Genomic DNA, 10,083 nt, shown 5'->3' with positions numbered 1-10,083 from the left:
GTTTTTGCAATAGTAATCCCTTACTTTACTCGTTACCTGAAAAAAGTAATCAGATTACAGTAACGCATTACAAGTAACACGTTACTGCCCATCTCTGGTGGGGACTGGAAGCCCTTATGGGGACCAAAATCCTGGTTCCCATGAGTCTGAAGGCAATTTGGAGACTCAGTCAGCTCGATGTCCCCACAAGATATGAATACCCGACCTCTGTGTGTGTGTGTGTGTGTGTGTGTGTGTGTGTGTGTGTGTGTGTGTCTGCATAGGAAAACAACAGGAACAGGGAAAACCTTTAACTCCAGGACTGCACCGATCAACAGCCTCACAGGATTTTAAATTTGTGCCGTCATGAACTTTAACCTGAGGGTTGGACACTCTGACATCTCGTTTCTGAAGAACGACGGACTTCAGATTATTTTGAAACGACCTTAAAACGCCCCGACTGATGAGCAGCAGCGGCGTTTGTTTCTCTGAGGTCTTTGCTGATGTTTCCTCCCTCGCATCACGTCCTCGCACACCTGAACACTCCCACGTCTGCTTTCACAGGCGTGCTCAGCCTGATGACCATCAGCAGCTCCTGGCTCAGCTTCTCGCCGTGTGGCCTCAGGATTCCCGCACTCGGATTTTTATTAAACAATAACTCAGTTTAATGTGTCGGACTTTGATTTATCTGAGGTTGGTTTATTTCTGTCGTGTCCAAATATGTAAACCCTGCAAATTTAAAGAGCTGCTTCTGTCGTCTCACCGCGATGCAGCGTGTAACAACACCGCAGTCACCTGATCCACCGCCATCAACACGATCACTTTCAGAATCCTCGACAGAGGATTCGCCACCTTTGACCACTCCCACTCAAGTTTCACACATTTACTCATGAAATCCACTTCAAACTTAATAATTTTAAGTTTGGGAAACTGCAGATTTTCCTCCGATTGCGAGCTGTGTGGTCCATCAGTTCATTCACAGAGACCGAGCCCTGCAAAGCTCGGGGAGCCGAGTCTCCCACGAGACAGCAGATCCACTTTTGTCCGACCGACTGTAAACACTCATTGTGGTTGAATTAGAAGTCAAACCGTCACTTACAGGTTTAGGTCGGCTTCAAAGATGTTTGTGTTGTTAATCTGCTCGTGGACAAAAGCGTCATCAGTCAGAGTGACTGTGTTAATCTGAGCGACAAGTCCGGGCAGAGGACAGCTCTCAGTCTCCCACCACAAGAATGCCGAACGCGAGGAGTGGCAGGATTAGTGCTGCAGACGCCTGGCAGCTCCACTGCTAACAGAAACACACATGTGCACGCAACAAAAACAGCTGCACGCACATTTAAACCTGCTGCTGCCTCACAAATGATCCAAAGCCAGCATCCAGCACATCTGAGAGCTGCAAAGTGTCGACACACACGCACACACACACTCATGAATCTGAAGATTCATGAGTATAATTAGAATAAAAAAGTTTGGAGTCCCATCTACTGATATCATTTTGCGTTAGCTTTGCACTAAAGTAGAAACTTCCTCCAAAAAGCTACTTTTACTTTCTAACTGAGTAGATTCCAGAGCCTGTACTTTTCCACTTTTACTCGAGTAAAGAAGTTGAATCAGTACCTCAACTTTTACTGGAGGATTGTTAACAGTAGTATTTGTACTTCTGCTTAAGTACAGAATGTCGGTACGTTTGCCACCTCAGGGTAGTCCTCCAAAAACCCAACAAAGCTCCGGTCCACCAGGAACGGGACAGAAACCCATCAAAGATGACAAACAGCAGGAAAAGCTCGGCCGTGTTTGCAACGATCACTTCTCATTGTGTTTGACATTTGGCTTCACTTCAGCTCTTTTATGTCAGACGTTCAAAGCTGCTCTAGAAGAAAAATCTGGAGCTCGGCTGAAGCAGAACACGAAGTTAAATTAGGATTGGACAGATTTGCTGTGAGGGTCAAAGGGAAAGTTTGACCCCTGCTGTCACGTCTCACTGTTCATTACTTCCACTGCTCAGAACAATCAAACACAATCAGACTGCGTGCGCTGTGTTACCAGTCAAACCTACTGTCCGCAATTAAAGTCATCAAAATGAACACTGTTCCTGGATTTTTTATTATTTTCCCAACTTTTTAACTTTATTGCTGATATGATTGTCCTGATTTCCCACAGTGCTCCCTGATGGCTGCCTGCTGTGCCAAACCATTAAAAATAATGAAGACAGGAAACTAAACAGCAGTGACGTTTGTAGGGTTACTGAAGTTGGGCTAGCTGGTATATAATGATGTGCTACGTGATCGCTAGCGACACAGCTATGTTAGCATAACATAAACAGTGAAGCTGGAGGACGAACACTAACACTTTTCCACTTATAAAAGTTAACGTGAAGGTTCCTATGGTTAGAGACAAATGCAATCGCATGGCAGGATGCTGTAAACGGACCAAACTTCAGTCAGGAGAACAACTGAGATAATCCATCCACAATACGAGGTTAGTCATTAATATACTGCAACAACATGGGAATAGAGCAGCTGCCAGAGAATTCAACATTAATGAATCAATGGTACAGAAGTGGAGGAAGCAAGAAGAATGAGTTTAATAAAGTTTGATTTATCTGACTGCTTTGTTTCGCTTAATGTGCCTTATAATCCCGTGCACCTTATGGTCCGAAAAATGCGTACTGCACACTGCAGTTTAATGTTGCAAAGCACCTCTTTTTAACTTCAGTGGATATTATACATGGTTATGCTCAGGATATGTCAGCCCATTTCTACTGGAAATGCCTTTTGGTTAAACTTTCAGCAAGGAATTTGCATTTGCACTGTTACATTTTTATAAAGCTTTAATGTACATAAAAACCAGCTTCTTGTTTAAGTGAAAATAAATGGAAGGTTGTCTTTTTGCGCTAGTAATGTTGTGGAGTTGTATTTTGTCTCGCATCAATTATATCGTCAGTTATATCGTTATCGCAAATTTTCAAATATATATCGTGATAAATATTTTTGGCCATATCGCCCTGCTCTAGTTGGGACCATCAAAGTGTCAGCAGCTGATATGAAGCAGTGAAGGTGATCGTGACTCTCGGAGAGCTCAGACTGCAGAGGAGCGAGTCTGCATTTAATCCGAGCTCCTGCAGAACGATGCAGAGGACAAGCTGTTATGCAACAGAGTGCTGCGGCAGCACTAATGTCCACCACACACACTCACACAGAGTGGACAAACAGCGCGCTTCACCTACACACTGAGATCAGAGGTCCCAGCAGTACTTGACACCTGCAGGTTACCTGTGTGCACAGGTGAAGCCACTGACACAACACTGAAAGGTTTCACTGGTGTCAAGCCAGCCTCCACTTTGTTTTACGTTCCCTGTGTATTCAAAGTATTATGGCAAAAGACGTGGAAACCTGATTTCAAAATAAAATATCCTGAAGCATGACTTCTAAATAAAAGCCAACTTCCAGTAAATTAAGAGCACATTCATAAATATCAATTAGTCTTGTTTGCACACACTCTAATGTTGGATACAAATGACATACCCTAGTATTCTAGTAGCAACATGTCAATATTAAAGCCATCTCCTTTTGGATTTCAAAGTAAAAGCCCTCTGAATGTTTATTTTTGAACACTCTTTCAAATAATTCAGAATGGAAAATTCACGTTTCCACAGACAAGTCGCAGTCTATACTGACAGTATCCAACCCCACAGTGACACCATATCCATTTTGAGTCAGGCTGATTTTGCTTTCCAGTATAAAAGACTTTTCAAATTGACCTAAAGATACTACTCTTAACGATTTCAAAATGCTCTTAAATTGAAAGATGCTGTTTCCACGGATAATTTCACTAGATCAACAGTATCCAACCGGGAATCACAGTAATTTCAAGTGCTTGATTTTGCCTTTCAAAGTAATGGCCCGTTGAAATTGCCCATGTATGACCCACTCTTTCACTGACTTCAGAATCCCATTAAAAGCAAAGTTGCTGTTTCCACAAGATCATTTCACTCTACATTGACAGTATACAACCCCACAGTTTTATCACGTCAATATCGTAATTATAATTGTTTATTTGGTACTTTTAATAATTAAACGCGATGCTGTTAACAGGACAAATTACTGTTTCCACTAAGTAACTGGAGTTCATGCAAACCATACACAACCTCTACAGTGGTAACATCTCAATCTCAAATCAATCTCGTTTTGCATTTCACTTTGTTTATAGGAGCTTCTTTCCATAACTTCAGAATGGCATTAAATGGAAAGTTCCAGCTTCTATGAATTAATACCAGTTCATGCCAACACATATCATTGCATATAATCTAACAGTGGAGTTGGTGACCATACTTTTCGGTGACTTCAGAATGCTGTTAAATAGGAAAATCCCTGTTCCCATGGACTAATTTTTCTCTAAATCAATAATATACTCCCTCAAAGTTGTACACTGTGAAAATCAAGTCTTTCTTGTTTTGGATTTAAAAATAATCGCCCTGGAAATGGTTTGCAAGCTGTTTTGTAATTTCTTTATTTAGAATGACATCTTTCCACAGACTTGAAATATGAACGTACTATCAATTACAACCTAGTGGCAATTTCAGCTTCCTTTTACATCATCTTTATGATTCAATTCTGTCATAATCAATTGAGTCTGATTTGTGCTTTTCAAAATGAAAACCCAATATGTGTTAGTATCAAAATACTCAGCTACAGTGGGGCAAAAAAGTATTTAGTCAGCCACCGATTGTGCAAGTTCCCCCACTTAAAATGATGACAGAGGTCAGTAATTTGCACCAGAGGTACACTTCAACTGTGAGAGACAGAATGTGAAAAAAAAATCCATGAATCCACATGGTAGGATTTGTAAAGAATTTATTCGTAAATTAGGGTGGAAAATAAGTATTTGGTCACCTCAAACAAGGAAAATCTCTGGCTCTCACAGACCTGTAACGTCTTCTGTAAGAAGCTTTTCTGTCCCCCACTCGTTACCTGTATGAATGGCACCTGTTTGAACTCATCATCTGTATAAAAGACACCTGTCCACAGCCTCAAACAGTCAGACTCCAAACTCCGCCATGGCCAAGACCAAAGAGCTTTCGAAGGACACCAGGAAAAGTATTGTAGACCTGCACCAGACTGGGAAGAGTGAATCTACAATAGGCAAGCAGCTTGGTGTGAAAAAATCAACTGTGGGAGCAATCATCAGAAAATGGAAGACATACAAGACCACTGATAATCTCCCTCGATCTGGGGCTCCACGCAAGATCTCATCCCGTGGGGTCAAAATGATCATGAGAACGGTGAGCAAAGATCCCAGAACCACACGGGGGGACCTGGTGAATGACCTGCAGAGAGCTGGGACCAAAGTAACAAAGGTCACCATCAGTAACACACTACAACGGCAGGGAATCAAATCCCGCAGTGCCAGACGTGTTCCGCTGCTGAAGCCAGTGCATGTCCAGGCCCGTCTGAAGTTTGCCAGAGAGCACATGGATGATACAGCAGAGGATTGGGAGAATGTCATGTGGTCAGATGAAACCAAAGTAGAACTTTTTGGTATAAACTCAACTCGTCGTGTTTGGAGGAAGAAGAATACTGAGTTGCATCCCAAGAACACCATACCTACTGTGAAGCATGGGGGTGGAAACATCATGCTATGGGGCTGTTTTTCTGCCAAGGGGACAGGACGACTGATCCGTGTTAAGGACAGAATGAATGGGGCCATGTATCGTGAGATTTTGAGCCAAAACCTCCTTCCATCAGTGAGAACTTTGAAGATGAAACGAGGCTGGGTCTTCCAACATGACAATGATCCAAAACACACCGCCCGGGCAACAAAGGAGTGGCTCCGTAAGAAGCATTTGAAAGTCCTGGAGTGGCCTAGCCAGTCTCCAGACCTCAACCCCATAGAAAATCTGTGGCGGGAGTTGAAAGTCCGTGTTGCTCGGCGACAGCCCCAAAACATCACTGCTCTCGAGAAGATCTGCATGGAGGAATGGGCCAAAATACCAGCTACTGTGTGTGCAAACCTGGTAAAGACCTATAGTAAACGTTTGACCTCTGTTATTGCCAACAAAGGTTATGTTACAAAGTATTGAGTTGTATTTTTGTTATTGACCAAATACTTATTTTCCACCCTGATTTACGAATAAATTCTTTACAAATCCTACCATGTGGATTCATGGATTTTTTTTTCACATTCTGTCTCTCACAGTTGAAGTGTACCTCTGGTGCAAATTACTGACCTCTGTCATCATTTTAGGTGGGGGAACTTGCACAATCGGTGGCTGACTAAATACTTTTTTGCCCCACTGTAGTGTGACTGGGAAAACTGAGCATCAAGGACATTAAAGGGTAAAGGCACTAATATTCAATAACTAATACAATATCAGTGCCTGGAGCTCAAATGTCAGTAAAAATGCATGAGTGGGTCATACATGGGCAGTTTCAACGGGCCATTACTTTGAAAGGCAAAATCAAGGCGACTTGAAATTGACTTGATATCCCCGTGATAGTGTGCACTGTCGATCTTGAGTGAAATTATCCCGTGGAAACAGCAATTTTCATTTTTAAAACATTCTGAAATAATTGAAAGAGTATATCACATATGGACAAATTCGACGGGCCATTAATTTGAAAGGCAAAATCAGACCAACATGAAATTTACATGGTTTTACTGTCGGGTTGGATACTGTTGATCTAAAGTGGAATTATCCTGTGGAAACAGCATCTTTCAATTTAAGAGCATTTTGAAATCGTTAAAAGTCTATGGGCAATTTGAAAAGGCTTTTATTTTGGAAGGCAAAATCAGATGACTTGATATTGACATGGTATCCTGTGGGGTTGGATACTGTTGATCTAAAGTGGAATTATCCTGTGGAAACATGTATTTTTATTTAGAGCATTTGAAACTGTAAAGTGGTCATAATGGGCATTTCAACGAGGCCATTACTTAATAGGCAAAATCAAGAACTCGAAATTGACTATGTACCCCGATGATGAGGTTGTACTACTGTGATCTGAAGTGAAATTATCCCGTGGAAACAGCAATTTGTCATTTTTAGAGCATTTGAAATCTTTAAAAGAGTAGGTTCGTATATGGGCAATTTGAAAAGGCTTTTATTTTGGAGTCAAAACTCAGACATGATTGATATTGACATGGTAACATCATGAGGTTGTATACTGTTAATCTAAGGTGAAATTACCCTGTGGAAAGAGGAATTATTCTATTTAGAGTCATTCTGAAGTCACTGAAAGTAGTTCAAAAATGAAAATTCACAGGGCTTTTACTTTGAAATCCAAAATAAGATGGCCTTGATATTGACAGGGCGCTATTAGGGTACAATGTGTCATGTAGATCTAAAATTAGAGTTAGTAAACAAGCCTAAATTATATGTTATTATGTTCTTAACATATCTGTTAATTCACTCGAAGTTGACTTTTATTTTGAAATCCGGTTTCCACATCCATTCCCGTAATACTTTGAATACACAGGGAACAGAAAACAAATTGGAGCCCTTACTGTGATTAGTGATTTCTCTGAGGCCTCTGGTTTATGCCTAAATCTAAAAAAGTGTGAGTTACTAGCAATTAAAGACTGCCTGCAAATACTATCTGTAATATCTCTGTTAAACAAGAAGTCACATACTTGGGACTGTTAATATCCAAAGACCAAAAATCAAGATGCTCTTCAAACTTCACTCCAATTATACAGAAAACCCTAAAAAAGTTCAACCAGTGGCTGCAAAGGGACTTGTCTTTGAAAGGTAGAGTGTTAATTACTAAAGCTGAAGGGATATCCCGATTAACATATGCTGCTCTCTCCTTACATCTGGATAAGAAAATTAGTAAAGATATTGACCGTATGCAGGTCCTCTTAGCGTGGACCCTCATTTATAAACACAACTTCTCACCTCACAAATACCTCATCTGGAACAACAGAGATATTTTATAGAAAAATAAATCACTTTTCCTGGAAACTTGGCTCCAAAATGGGATCCTATTGGTGGCTCAGCTGGTTAGTAAAGAGGGACAACTACTTACTTACAACGACTTTATTGCACTATATAATTTTCCAATCAGTGTTCAGGAATTCTCAATGGTGCTTGGTGCCATACCCTCAGGGACTTTAATGTTATATAAAAACACTGACAGCTCAATATCTACCTCAGTCACTCTCCCTGATCCAGCTGAGTCACCAATAGGAAAAATCTGCTTTTCACAGGAACTTGGTAACAGCAATAAGAGAATACGTAGTTTATTCCAAGAAGATATCGTCTCTCTCCCATATATAACATCTTATTGGAACCGATATGTTCCAGATATCAAGTGGAAGACAGTCTGGATGGTCCCCCATAAATATTTGATTGTAAATAAGGTGAAAGAAGTCTCATTTAAAATTCGACATAAATGTTATCCAGCCAGTCACTACATGGTCAAATTTAAAAGGGACATAAATACTAATTGTACTTTCTGTGGGGATCATCCAGAAACTGTGACACATCTTTTTTGGTGCTGTTCTTTTACACAGAGATTCTGGAAGGAATTTAGCAGCTTTGTTATTGTCCATATTTTAAGGGAGTTTTCTTTACGATGGGAAAATGTTTTATTCTGTTTCTTTAAGTTCCCCAAGAAGTATGAGAAATGTTTTTTATGATAAATTTGTTAATACTTTTAGCTAAATTTTTTATCCATAAATGTAAGTTTACTAACAAAACACCATATTTCTGTCATTATTTTAAGGATGTGCACATGCACATACAATCAATATCAGACTGCACCAACAAAAAGGCTCACAACAATATATGTATGTGAATTTTTGCGTGTATTCTTATAATTGTTACCTTTTTCTTTCACCCCTGGCTTTGTGTGTTCATGTTCTGTTGTTTTGTATACTTCATCCGTTCGTATGTTGTTACTCATTGTTTGTTAAATAAAGTAAAAAAACAAAAACAAACGGGAGGCTGGCTTGACACAAGTAAGGTTTCCGCTTTCTCACACAGACCAGGACACCAGCTGCCCCCCTGCAGCCTCCACACTCTTTTACCCCCAACGCGCGTCATCAGCTGGAAAGTTTACAAAATAAAGCAGCTGTTTTATGACATGACGAATGTCCCGTAACAGTGTGCACATTTTTAAACACGTGCAGGTACAAACACGAGCGCGAGGAGCTGTCCTACCCGCACACCGCAGCGCTCACCTGGGCACGCGCGCACACCGTCACGTTTTTCTCGTAGATTCCGTCAAAGTGGCTAAAATCAGCAGACGGTTTCCTCTTCAGACCGTCAGTTACTTCTGCAGAGCTTCAGTCTCACCGACCGGAGAACACGCCCCCACACACACCTGAAGATAATGAACGAGCTGCATTAATTATCACAACTCCGAGATACTCACGGGGTCAGGGAACTATACCGGAAGGCGGAGGAATACATCCCTGTCACTCACTGATCACCCACAAACATGTGGCCGTGATGATCCGGGCCAGAGGAGCAGTCGGGACGCTGTGGCACCAGCGAGGCTCGGAGCTTTGACTGGGCTCTGAAATTTGGCCCAAACCTGCATCCAGAGCCGACACATGTTCTCGGGGCCAGATGTTGCCCAGATGTCACAGCTCACCTGTGGCTGAAGCTCAAAGGCTGCTAAAAGAAACATGCAAGGCTTTTACATTTGTGTTTCTTATTTCTTCAGCTTGCTGCAGATGCACTCCGCAGGACTCACGTCTCACCTGCTGGGTTTCATATGTCATACCGCCCTCTAGCGGCCGGATGGAGACACGCAGGTGGATGTTTTATGTGTTTTAGAGTTCATGTAAGAGCCGGTGAGAAGCCTCTGTGATGTCATAGGTGTAAACAAAAATCTTTGTTACATATGCTGTATTTATTTCATGATCATTACATTACAAACAGTTCCATCAGCAGCAAGTAATAACACTCACTAGTAGAATAGAATAGTAAGTAAAGTAAGTAAAATTTTATTTATATAGCACATTTCTAGATAAGAGATCACAAAGTGCTTTACAAGGTATAGACACAGATTAAAAAGACGAAGTACAGTCAAAATTAACAAAATGCAATTTTAAAAAGATGTGTTTTTAGCTGTTTTTTAAAAGTAATCAGTGAATCAG

At 41.0% G+C, this 10,083-nt stretch overlaps 1 long non-coding RNA gene across 1 annotated transcript in view; it reads left to right on the top strand.

The window, feature by feature from the left end:
- LOC121815728 overlaps positions 1-2,179 on the top strand; it is a 3,542-nt gene extending 1,363 nt beyond the window's left edge. The window contains exon 2 of the long non-coding RNA XR_006055314.1: positions 264-2,179. This is a non-coding gene — a long non-coding RNA (uncharacterized LOC121815728). The remainder of the gene's footprint in view (positions 1-263) is intronic.
- The last annotated feature ends 7,904 nt before the right edge of the window (positions 2,180-10,083 follow it).

The sequence above is a fragment of the Haplochromis burtoni genome, unplaced genomic scaffold (genome assembly GCF_018398535.1).
Source record: "Haplochromis burtoni strain Fernald_Lab_line unplaced genomic scaffold, NCSU_Asbu1 Contig_282, whole genome shotgun sequence".
Classification (NCBI taxonomy): domain Eukaryota; kingdom Metazoa; phylum Chordata; class Actinopteri; order Cichliformes; family Cichlidae; genus Haplochromis; species Haplochromis burtoni.
This window is presented reverse-complemented; position numbering and strand designations above follow the sequence as displayed.